The sequence below is a fragment of the Schistocerca serialis genome, chromosome 9 (genome assembly GCF_023864345.2).
Source record: "Schistocerca serialis cubense isolate TAMUIC-IGC-003099 chromosome 9, iqSchSeri2.2, whole genome shotgun sequence".
Taxonomy (NCBI): Eukaryota; Metazoa; Arthropoda; class Insecta; order Orthoptera; family Acrididae; genus Schistocerca; species Schistocerca serialis.
The window spans coordinates 335,446,653-335,459,142 of record NC_064646.1 but is presented as its reverse complement, the minus strand read 5'-3'; positions in this window follow the sequence as shown (position 1 = coordinate 335,459,142).

Sequence of the window (12,490 nt, the reverse complement as noted above, 5' to 3'; positions counted from 1 at the left end):
TTTTCGAGAGGGCTTTCAGAGTATGTTAAGTCCTATAGTGCTTAGAGCCATTTGAACCATTTGAACCTATTCATGACAGTGTACTCTACTGCATCGTATTTTCCTCAGTGGGAAAGACTCATCAGATAAAGTCTAGTTTGTGACAACTACATCTACGTCTACGTCTACGTGATTGCTCTGCGATTCACACATAACAGTTTTCGAGAGGGCTTTCAGAGTATGTTAAGTCCTATAGTGCTTAGAGCCATTTGAACCATTTGAACCTATTCATGACAGTGTACTCTACTGCATCGTATTTTCCTCAGTGGGAAAGACTCATCAGATAAAGTCTAGTTTGTGACAACTACATCTACGTCTACGTCTACATGATTGCTCTGCGATTCACACATAACAATTTTCGAGAGGGCTTTCAGAGTATGTTAAGTCCTATAGTGCTTAGAGCCATTTGAACCATTTGAACCTATTCATGACAGTGTACTCTACTGCATCGTATTTTCCTCAGTGGGAAAGACTCATCAGATAAAGTCTAGTTTGTGACAACTACATCTACGTCTACGTCTACGTGATTGCTCTGCGATTCACACATAACAGTTTTCGAGAGGGCTTTCAGAGTATGTTAAGTCCTATTGTGCATAGAGCCATTTGAACCATTTGAACCTATTCATGACAGTGTACTCTACTGCATCGTATTTTCCTCAGTGGGAAAGACTCATCAGATAAAGTCTAGTTTGTGACAACTACATCTACGTCTACGTGATTGCTCTGCGATTCACACATAACAGTTTTCGAGAGGGCTTTCAGAGTATGTTAAGTCCTATAGTGCTTAGAGCCATTTGAACCATTTGAACCTATTCATGACAGTGTACTCTACTGCATCGTATTTTCCTCAGTGGGAAAGACTCATCAGATAAAGTCTAGTTTGTGATAACTACATCTACGTCTACGTCTACATGATTGCTCTGCGATTCACACATAACAGTTTTCGAGAGGGCTTTCAGAGTATGTTAAGTCCTATAGTGCTTAGAGCCATTTGAACCATTTGAACCTATTCATGACAGTGTACTCTACTGCATCGTATTTTCCTCAGTGGGAAAGACTCATCAGATAAAGTCTAGTTTGTGACAACTACATCTACGTCTACGTCTACGTGATTGCTCTGCGATTCACACATAACAGTTTTCGAGAGGGCTTTCAGAGTATGTTAAGTCCTATTGTGCATAGAGCCATTTGAACCATTTGAACCTATTCATGACAGTGTACTCTACTGCATCGTATTTTCCTCAGTGGGAAAGACTCATCAGATAAAGTCTAGTTTGTGACAACTACATCTACGTCTACGTGATTGCTCTGCGATTCACACATAACAGTTTTCGAGAGGGCTTTCAGAGTATGTTAAGTCCTATAGTGCTTAGAGCCATTTGAACCATTTGAACCTATTCATGACAGTGTACTCTACTGCATCGTATTTTCCTCAGTGGGAAAGACTCATCAGATAAAGTCAAGTTTGTGGCAACTACATCTACGTCTACGTCTACGTGATTGCTCTGCGATTCACACATAACAGTTTTCGAGAGGGCTTTCAGATTATGTTAAGTCCTATAGTGCTTAGAGCCATTTGAACCATTTGAACCTATTCATGACAGTGTACTCTACTGCATCGTATTTTCCTCAGTGGGAAAGACTCATCAGATAAAGTCTAGTTTGTGACAACTACATCTACGTCTACGTCTACGTGATTGCTCTGCGATTCACACATAACAGTTTTCGAGAGGGCTTTCAGAGTATGTTAAGTCCTATAGTGCTTAGAGCCATTTGAACCATTTGAACCTATTCATGACAGTGTACTCTACTGCATCGTATTTTCCTCAGTGGGAAAGACTCATCAGATAAAGTCTAGTTTGTGACAACTACATCTACATCTACGTCTACGTGATTGCTCTGCGATTCACACATAACAGTTTTCGAGAGGGCTTTCAGAGTATGTTAAGTCCTATAGTGCTTAGAGCCATTTGAACCATTTGAACCTATTCATGACAGTGTACTCTACTGCATCGTATTTTCCTCAGTGGGAAAGACTCATCAGATAAAGTCTAGTTTGTGACAACTACATCTACGTCTACGTCTACGTGATTGCTCTGCGATTCACACATAACAGTTTTCGAGAGGGCTTTCAGAGTATGTTAAGTCCTATAGTGCTTAGAGCCATTTGAACCATTTGAACCTATTCATGACAGTGTACTCTACTGCATCGTATTTTCCTCAGTGGGAAAGACTCATCAGATAAAGTCTAGTTTGTGACAACTACATCTATGTCTACGTCTACGTGATTGCTCTGCGATTCACACTAACAGTTTTCGAGAGGGCTTTCAGAGTATGTTAAGTCCTATAGTGCTTAGAGCCATTTGAACCATTTGAACCTATTCATGACAGTGTACTCTACTGCATCGTATTTTCCTCAGTGGGAAAGACTCATCAGATAAAGTCTAGTTTGTGACAACTACATCTACGTCTACGTCTACGTGATTGCTCTGCGATTCACACATAACAGTTTTCGAGAGGGCTTTCAGAGTATGTTAAGTCCTATAGTGCTTAGAGCCATTTGAACCATTTGAACCTATTCATGACAGTGTACTCTACTGCATCGTATTTTCCTCAGTGGGAAAGACTCATCAGATAAAGTCTAGTTTGTGACAACTACATCTACGTCTACGTCTACGTGATTGCTCTGCGATTCACACTAACAGTTTTCGAGAGGGCTTTCAGACTATGTTAAGTCCTATAGTGCTTAGAGCCATTTGAACCATTTGAACCTATTCATGACAGTGTACTCTACTGCATCGTATTTTCCTCAGTGGGAAAGACTCATCAGATAAAGTCTAGTTTGTGACAACTACATCTACGTCTACGTCTACGTGATTGCTCTGCGATTCACACATAACAGTTTTCGAGAGGGCTTTTAGAGTATGTTAAGTCCTATAGTGCTTAGAGCCATTTGAACCATTTGAACCTATTCATGACAGTGTACTCTACTGCATCGTATTTTCCTCAGTGGGAAAGACTCATCAGATAAAGTCTAGTTTGTGACAACTACATCTACGTCTACGTGATTGCTCTGCGATTCACACATAACAGTTTTCGAGAGGGCTTTCAGAGTATGTAAAGTGCTATAGTGCTTAGAGCCATTTGAACCATTTGAACCTATTCATGACAGTGTACTCTACTGCATCGCATTTTCCTCAGTGGGAAAGACTCATCAGATAAAGTCTAGTTTGTGACAACTACATCTACGTCTACGTCTACGTGATTGCTCTGCGATTCACACATAACAGTTTTCGAGAGGGCTTTCAGAGTATGTTAAGACCTATAGTGCTTAGAGCCATTTGAACCATTTGAACCTATTCATGACAGTGTACTCTACTGCATCGTATTTTCCTCAGTGGGAAAGACTCATCAGATAAAGTCTAGTTTGTGACAACTACATCTACGTCTACGTGATTGCTCTGCGATTCACACATAACAGTTTTCGAGAGGGCTTTCAGAGTATGTTAAGTCCTATAGTGCTTAGAGCCATTTGAACCATTTGAACCTATTCATGACAGTGTACTCTACTGCATCGTATTTTCCTCAGTGGGAAAGACTCATCAGATAAAGTCTAGTTTGTGACAACTACATCTACGTCTACGTGATTGCTCTGCAATTCACACTAACAGTTTTCGAGAGGGCTTTCAGAGTGTGTTAAGTCCTATAGTGCTTAGAGCCATTTGAACCATTTGAACCTATTCATGACAGTGTACTCTACTGCATCGTATTTTCCCCAGTGGGAAAGACTCATCAGATAAAGTCTAGTTTGTGACAACTACATCTACGTCTACGTGATTGCTCTGCGATTCACACATAACAGTTTTCGAGAGGGCTTTCAGAGTATGTTAAGTCCTATAGTGCTTAGAGCCATTTGAACCATTTGAACCTATTCATAACAGTGTACTCTACTGCATCGTATTTTCCTCAGTGGGAAAGACTCATCAGATAAAGTCTAGTTTGTGACAACTACATCTACGTCTACGTCTACGTGATTGCTCTGCGATTCACACATAACAGTTTTCGAGAGGGCTTTCAGAGTATGTTAAGTCCTATAGTGCTTAGAGCCATTTGAACCATTTGAACCTATTCATGACAGTGTACTCTACTGCATCGTATTTTCCTCAGTGGGAAAGACTCATCAGATAAAGTCTAGTTTGTGACAACTACATCTACGTCTACGTCTACGTCTACGTGATTGCTCTGCGATTCACACATAACAGTTTTCGAGAGGGCTTTCAGAGTATGTTAAGTCCTATAGTGCTTAGAGCCATTTGAACCATTTGAACCTATTCATGACAGTGTACTCTACTGCATCGTATTTTCCTCAGTGGGAAAGACTCATCAGATAAAGTCTAGTTTGTGACAACTACATCTACGTCTACGTCTATGTGATTGCTCTGCGATTCACACTAACAGTTTTCGAGAGGGCTTTCAGAGTATGTTATGTCCTATAGTGCTTAGAGCCATTTGAACCATTTGAACCTATTCATGACAGTGTACTCTACTGCATCGTATTTTCCTCAGTGGGAAAGACTCATCAGATAAAGTCTAGTTTGTGACAACTACATCTACGTCTACGTCTACGTGATTGCTCTGCGATTCACACTAACAGTTTTCGAGAGGGCTTTCAGAGTATGTTAAGTCCTATAGTGCTTAGAGCCATTTGAACCATTTGAACCTATTCATGACAGTGTACTCTACTGCATCGTATTTTCCTCAGTGGGAAAGACTCATCAGATAAAGTCTAGTTTGTGACAACTACATCTACGTCTACGTCTACGTGATTGCTCTGCGATTCACACTAACAGTTTTCGAGAGGGCTTTCAGAGTATTTCTCGGCCGTTTCAGTCTAGAATAGCTCGAAATTCTTATCTGGTAAGGAATCCATGCCACGTAGCAATAGTCCAAAGAGGACGGACAAGCGTAGTGTATGCAGTGTCTTTAGTAGATGTGTGGCATCTTCTATGTGTTCCTTCAATAAAAAAGCAGTCTTTGGTTCGCCTTCCTCGCAACATTTTTTATGTGTTTGTTCTAATTTGAATTGCTCGTAATTGTAATCAGTAAGTATCTAACTGAATTGACAGCCTTCAGATTTGTGATATTTATCGTGCAACCGAAATTTAACGGATTCGTTTTAAAATCGATGTGGATGAACCTCCCGCTTTTTTATTATTGACGTGAATTATCAGTTTTTGCACCACCCATGAACATAACTTGTCTAAATAATTTTGTAATTCACCTCTGGATCCTCTGATGATTTTACTAGACGGTAAACGATAGATTTATCTACAAAAAAACCAACATGGCTGCTGAGATTGTCTCCTAAATTGTTTATGCACTCGTAGATGAAGAACGCAGTTACTTTAAGCAGTTAGTTTAGCAGCCAACACTACGTGTAAATGGTTTCGATATTGTACTAGAGCTATCAATGACAAAAAATCCTGAGTAATTAGAGAACGTCACGGAAATCAATTGTAGCTAGACTGAATACCGTAAAATTCAAATTAACCAAAAATAAACGTAAAATGTAGCATCTACCTCAATATCACTACAAGATAAACTACTTGTAACAGCAATAAACACGTTACCACTAACTGAATTTTGTCAATCCGTTCTCTACTTTCGTAGGTCCTTGGCAAAAATTTCGGTGGAACTCATCGTGCCTTTAGCCAGGTTTGATGACTTGACTGTTTCTGGTTCAGTGCTTCCCGTGGGCGATTGGAGCTCTGCTTCTTTCTCAACACAAATACAACTATAATACCGGTGTTTTCTAGGACTGTCCTCATCCTGTGCTTGACTTACTCCGTTTGAGACTTTATTCTTGTTAAGGTTTTCCAAGTATACTCCGTACAGCCCCCACTACCCATGTAGCCTCCTCATGTGTGCAGCGGATCCCTGATGTAGTAAGCGCATCCCGACACTTCTCCACTCTGTGACGCAAGTCTACGAATCTGCAGCCTACGCTATAGCAGCACCATCTGAGCTTCCGATTCAGACTCTTCGTTCAGGTCTGTACCAAAGGTCGCAGATGATGAGCTTCGCCTTGACGTTGGAAGCAAGATTGTATGTCTTAACCATTTCAGATTACGACCGGAAACTGCGCAGTGAAACTTATTCCCGAGGTACAGCCGACTTTCACTGAGTAAGTCTACGATGACTGCGCGAGATTGTTTGTTGATATTTGTGTTGCTGGACAGCCATTTCTTAACCATTTGAGATTACGACCGGAAACTGTGCAGTGAAACTTATTCCCGACGTACAGCCGACTTTCACTGAGTAAGTCTACGATGACTGCATGAGATTGTTTGTTGATATTTGTGTTGTTGGACAGCCTTTGTTTTTTAACGACATAGATCGTGTAATATCATACTATCAAGCGTGTCCGATTGTAGTAGATATATCAAATATCGTTCACATGACATGATGATAGTTTAAGTGTGCTGATGAAGCTAGGCTTTTGACTTGATACGGGTCGAGGGTAATCCATTAAAAAATTAAATTAATCCTATGCGGTGTCGCAGAGATTGTCTTCCTTGTAAGTTCGTGTAGTATCTTTTAGTTAATGATTTATAACTTTAATGTTGATTTAATGTAACACGTGTTTTACTGAATTTTTTAAATACACACAAATCATAAAATAGATATTTTATACGTGAATGTTTCTTTGTTGTAATTTATGTCAAATTAGTATAAATTCTGTGTGATATTGATGTGAAAAGGAGTGCTATGGTCCAGTAAGTATATGTTATTTCTGTAATTTTATCGAGTCAGTGGCTGGAGGATGACCTGAAAAAAAGAAGTTTGTTAGTGGCGAAACGACTTGTATTTTGGTGGAAGGGAAGAAGTCTTCTGTGGAAATGTGTGTTTGGTAGTAAAGTGTAGAGACGAGACTCGAAGTTTTGAGAGTGTGAGAAGCAGTTTTTGGAAGATTAGTGACAAATAGAACCACAAAGTTGCCAGAGATGGGTGACAGCATAGTGATAATGAGTCACTGAACATTTAAGGCAGAACTTTAGTGATTTAAAGTTTTCAATAGAGAAGAGAGCCATACGAGAGAGCTGGGGGAACAGAAGAAAGAAGACTAAGCTTACGTCGACTCAGAAGGTTATGAAGAAGAAGACATGAAGACATCAAAAGAGCAAGAACAGCTTGGGACTTCCGTTAAAGAAGTATAGGCGGACGTTACAACACATGAGACAACTCAATTTGACACATTACTGACTGAGAAGTTAACAGTTATTTATTCGATGGAGAGAAGCGTTGGTAGATTGTGAATGACAAGTGAACGTGTTAGAGAAAGTGATTCTCACATGAACTTTTATGCTAGGGAAGATGAACTTGGATGTGTGCAGACAATATCAGAACCATTACTGTGACGACCTAGCACATACTAGTTTTAAAAGAGAAAGTGTTTAATAAATCGACACGCACCAGCCAGATTAAATCATTGCCTGGGCTCCCATATCTGTAAATAATAACCCATTGCATTTCATAAACGTACTCCATATATAACATTTAGAGGAGTTCCGGTCGTCGGACAGTGAGATAAAATAGTATTTTGAAGCATGTGAAATTTCAGCCTATTAATTTGATTTACGGGAGGACACATCACTATATTGACGAACAGCACTTACCACCAACGCAATTGGTGTCTAGCGATGATCTTCTCAGTGACTGAGTACAGCTGAGTAACGACTGAGCAAGATACTAAACATCATTGCTTCTAATCAAAATAAAATGCCAACTGATTCATAATCGTACAATGCTATAGTTTTAGAAAGACTATTTCCAACTCAATTAAAACATTCCAAGACGTAAAGCTCTACAATAGTGATCAGTTACCAGCAGTGAAACATATTTGAGAGTTGCAGCCAAACGTAGATTGTAGCTCACAGTTAGTTACTTTGTAACTCTGTATAAACACGAGTGCATAAACTCTCTATATTTGAAACAGAAACATTGAATTATTTTGTGTTTAAATGCAGTTTCCTTCGTGAATTGACTTTGTTTAGAGATTTTTTATGTGATGTCACTTTGCAGATGTACCAGTTAAAATTATGTGAGACTCACTATACTTTTACACAGGAATAGAATTCACTCGTAGTTAAAAGACGTACAGCTTCGGCATAAACATAGTTTGTTACACATAAACAGCTTGTGAGAAATTTAATAAACATATTTTTTCACTTCAAAATAAATTAATTGTATCCTACTGTTGAAATTTAGTGGCTTTTCTGCTTTTAAATAATAAATTACACACACTACTTAAACAAATTCATCAACAATGTAATCCTTTGATGTTTTCTTTTATGCTTTATACGGAATTCAATTATGTGGTATGACGATGTGAGTGTACAAGATAACACATTACCTTCATTAATAAGTGAAGACATGAGACAGGATTACAGAACAGTAAAGTGTTTATTAGTGGAAGTCATTAATATTTTAACAGACTTAAGGGATATGTGAAAGGGTTCTGCGTTCATGTACGTTAGATCAATGATATAAATAGTTAGTATTCGAATTCATGGGACATTACCAGAAACCAGTACAGAGTTCACAGCTATGTGTTGTTGTTGTTGTGGTCTTCAGTCCTGAGACTAGTTTGATGCAGCTCTCCATGCTACTCTATCCTGTGCAAGCTCCTTCATCTCCCAGTACCTACTGCAACCTACATCCTTCTGAATCTGCTTAGTGTATTCATCTCTTGGTCTCCCTCTACGATTTTTACCCTCCACGCTGCCCTCCAATGCTAAATGTGTGATCCCTTGATGCCTCATAACATGTCCTACCAACCGATCCCTTCTTCTAGTCAAGTTGTGCCACAAACTTCTCTTCTCCCCAATCCTTTTAAATACCTCCTCATTAGTTACGTGATCTACCCACCTAATCTTCAACATTCTTCTGTAGCACCACATTTCGAAAGCTTCTATTCTCTTCCTGTCCAAACTATTTATTGTCCATGTTTCACTTCCATACATGGCTACACTCCATACAAATACTTTCAGAAACGACTTCCTGACACTTAGATCTATACTCGATGTTAACAAATTTCTCTTCTTCAGAAACGCTTTCCTTCCCATCGCCAGTCTACATTTTATATCCTCTCTACTTCGACCATCATCAGTTATTTTGCTCCCCAAATAGCAAAACTCCTTTACTACTTTAAGTGTCTCATTTCCTAATCTAAGTCCCTCAGCATCACCCGACTTAATTCGACTACATTCCATTATCCTCGTTTTGCTTTTGTTGATGTTCATCTTATACCCTCCTTTCAAGACACTGTCCATTCCGTTCAGCTGCTCTTCCAAGTCCTTTGCTGTCTCTGACAGAATTACAATGTCATCGGCGAACCTTAAAGTTTTTATTTCTTCTCCCTGGATTTTAATACCTACTCCAAATTTTTCTTTTGTTTCCTTTACTGCTTGCTCAATATACAGATTGAATAACATCGGGGAGAGGCTACAACCCTGTCTCACTCCCTTCTCAACCACTGCTTCCCTTTCATGCCCCTCGACTCTTATAACTGCCATCTGGTTTCTGTACAAATTGTAAATAGCCTTTCGCTCCCTGTATTTTACCCCTGCCACCTTCAGAATTTGAAACAGAGTATTCCAGTCGACATTGTCAAAAGCTTTCTCTAAGTCTACAAATGCTAGAAACGTAGGTTTGCCTTTCCTTAATCTAGCTTCTAAGATAAGTCGTAGGGTCAGTATTGCCTCACGTGTTCCAATAGTTCTTCGGAATCGCAACTGATCTCCCCCGAGGTCGGCTTCTACCAGTTTTTCCGTTCGTCTGTAAATAATTCGCGTTAGTATTTCGCAGCTGTGACTTATTAAATTGATAGTTCTGTAATTTTCACATCTGTCAACACCTGCTTTCTTTGGGATTGCCTGTCTCGTACATCTTGCTCACCAGATGATAGAGTTTTGTTAGGACTGGCTCTGCCAACGCCGTCGGTAGTTCTAATGGAATGTTGTCTACTCCCGGGGCCTTGTTTCGACTCAGGTCTTTCAGTGCTCTATCAAACTCTTCACGCAGTATCGTATCTCCCACTTCATCTTCATCTACATCCTCTTCCATTTCCATAATATTGTCCTCAAGTACATTGCCCTTGTATAGACCCTCTATATACTCCTTCCACGTTTCTGCTTTCCCCTCTTTGCTTAGAACTGGGTTTCCATCTGAGCTCTTGATATTCATACAAGTGGCTCTCTTTTCTCCAAAGGTCTCTTTAATTTTCCTGTAGGCTGTATCTATCTTACTAATAGTGAGATGAGCCTCTACATCCTTACATTTGTCCTCTAGCCATGCCTGCTTAGCCATTTTGCACTTCCTGTCGATCTCATTTTTGAGACGTTTGTATTCCTTTTTCCCTGCTTCATTTACTGCATCGATTAAATTCAATATTTCTTCTGTTACCCAAGGATTTCTACTAGCCCTCGTCTTTTTACCTACTTGATCCTCTGCTGCCTTAACTACTTCATCCCTCAGAGCTACCCATTCGTCTTCTACTGTATTTCTTTCCCCCATTCCTGTCAATTGTTCCCTTATGCTGTCCCTGAAACTTTGTACAACCTCTGGTTTACTCATTTTATTCAGGTCTCATCTCCTTAAATTCCCACCTTTTTGCAATTTCGCCAGTTTTAATCTACAGTTCATAACCAACAGATTGTGGTTTATAGCGCACGTCTGCCCCTGGAAATGTCCTACAATTTAAAACCTGGTTCCTAAATCTCTGTCTTACCATTATATAATCTATCTGATACCTTTTAGGCCAGCCGCGGTGGTCTCGAGGTTCTAGGCGCGCAGTCCGGAACCGTGTGACTGTTACGGTCGCAGGTTCGAATCCTGCCTCGGGCAGGGATGTGTGATGTCCTTAGGTTTGTTAGGCTTAAGTAGTTCTAAGTTCTAGGGTACTGATGACCACAGCAGTTGAGTCCCATAGTGCTCAGAGCCATTTTGATACCTTTTAGTATCTACAGGATTCTTCCATGTATACAACTTTCTTTTATGATTCTTGAACCAAGTGTTAGCTATGATTAAGTTACGTTCTGTGCAAAATTCTACCAGGCGGCTTCCTCTTTCATTTCTTAGCCCCAATCCATATTCACCTACTATGTTTCCTTCTCTCCCTTTTCCTACTGTCGAATTCAGTCACCCATGACTATTAAATTTTCGTCTCCCTTCACTACCTGAATAATTTCTTTTATCTAATCATACATTTCTTCAATTTCTTCGTCATCTGCAGAGCTACTTGGCATATAAACTTGTACTACTGTAGTAGGCATGGGCTTTGTGTCTATCTTGGCCACTATAATACGTTCACTATGCTGTTTGTAGTAGCTTACCCGCACTCCTGTTTTTTTATTCATTATTAAACCTACTCCTGCATTACCCCTATTTGATTTTGTATTTATAACGCTGTATTCACCTGACCAGAAGTCTTGTTCCTCCTGCCACCCAACTTCACTAATTCCCACTATATCTAACTATAACCTATCCATTTCCCATTTTAAATTTTCTAACCTACCTGCCCGATTAAGGGATCTGACATTCCATGCTCCGATCCGTAGAATGACAGTTTTCTTTCTCCTGATAACGATGTCCTCTTGAGTAGTCCCCGCCCGGAGATCTGATTGGGGGACTATTTTACCTCCTGAATATTTTACCCAAGAGGACGCCATCATCATTTAACCATACAGTAAAGCTGCATGCCCTCGGGAAAAATTACGGCTGTAGTTTCCCCTTTCTTTCACCCGTTCGCAGTACCAAAACAGCAAGGCCGTTTTGGTTAGTGTTACCAGGCTAGATCAGTCAATCATCCAGACTGTTGCCCCTGCAACTACTGAAAAGGCTGCTGCCCCTCTTCAGGAACCACACGTTTGTCTGGCCTCTCAACAGATACCCCTCCGTTGTGGTTGCACCTACGGTACGGCTATCGTTGAGGCACGCAAGCCTCCCCACCAACGGCAAGGTCCATTGTTCATGAGGGGAGAGACAGCTATGTATTTCCCGTTTCTTTTGGTAAAGTGGTAGTGAGTGCAAGAACAGTCATTCCAGTTATATTTAAAGGGTATAATAAAGCAGTTAAGAATATTGTTACCAGGCAGAAGATACTCGTTAGCACATGAAATCGACTTTCAGCTATCATGAAATTTGGGAGAGTTGTGCAACCTGCGAAGTAGCGTGTATATAAATTTACAGTACGCCCACTACAGCTGTCACAGCCAGAATCGTGAATATTAGCGAGAAGGTAGCTACTTCTGCGTGGCCAAGCACATTCGTCGTTATACTGTAGGAATGCACTGAAACACAGTTTCATGTCCATCTGATCACATGTAGAGAGTTGCTGGATTCGGTATCCAGTAGGTGTCAGGATTTATTTCGCATCTTTGCATATTTTTGT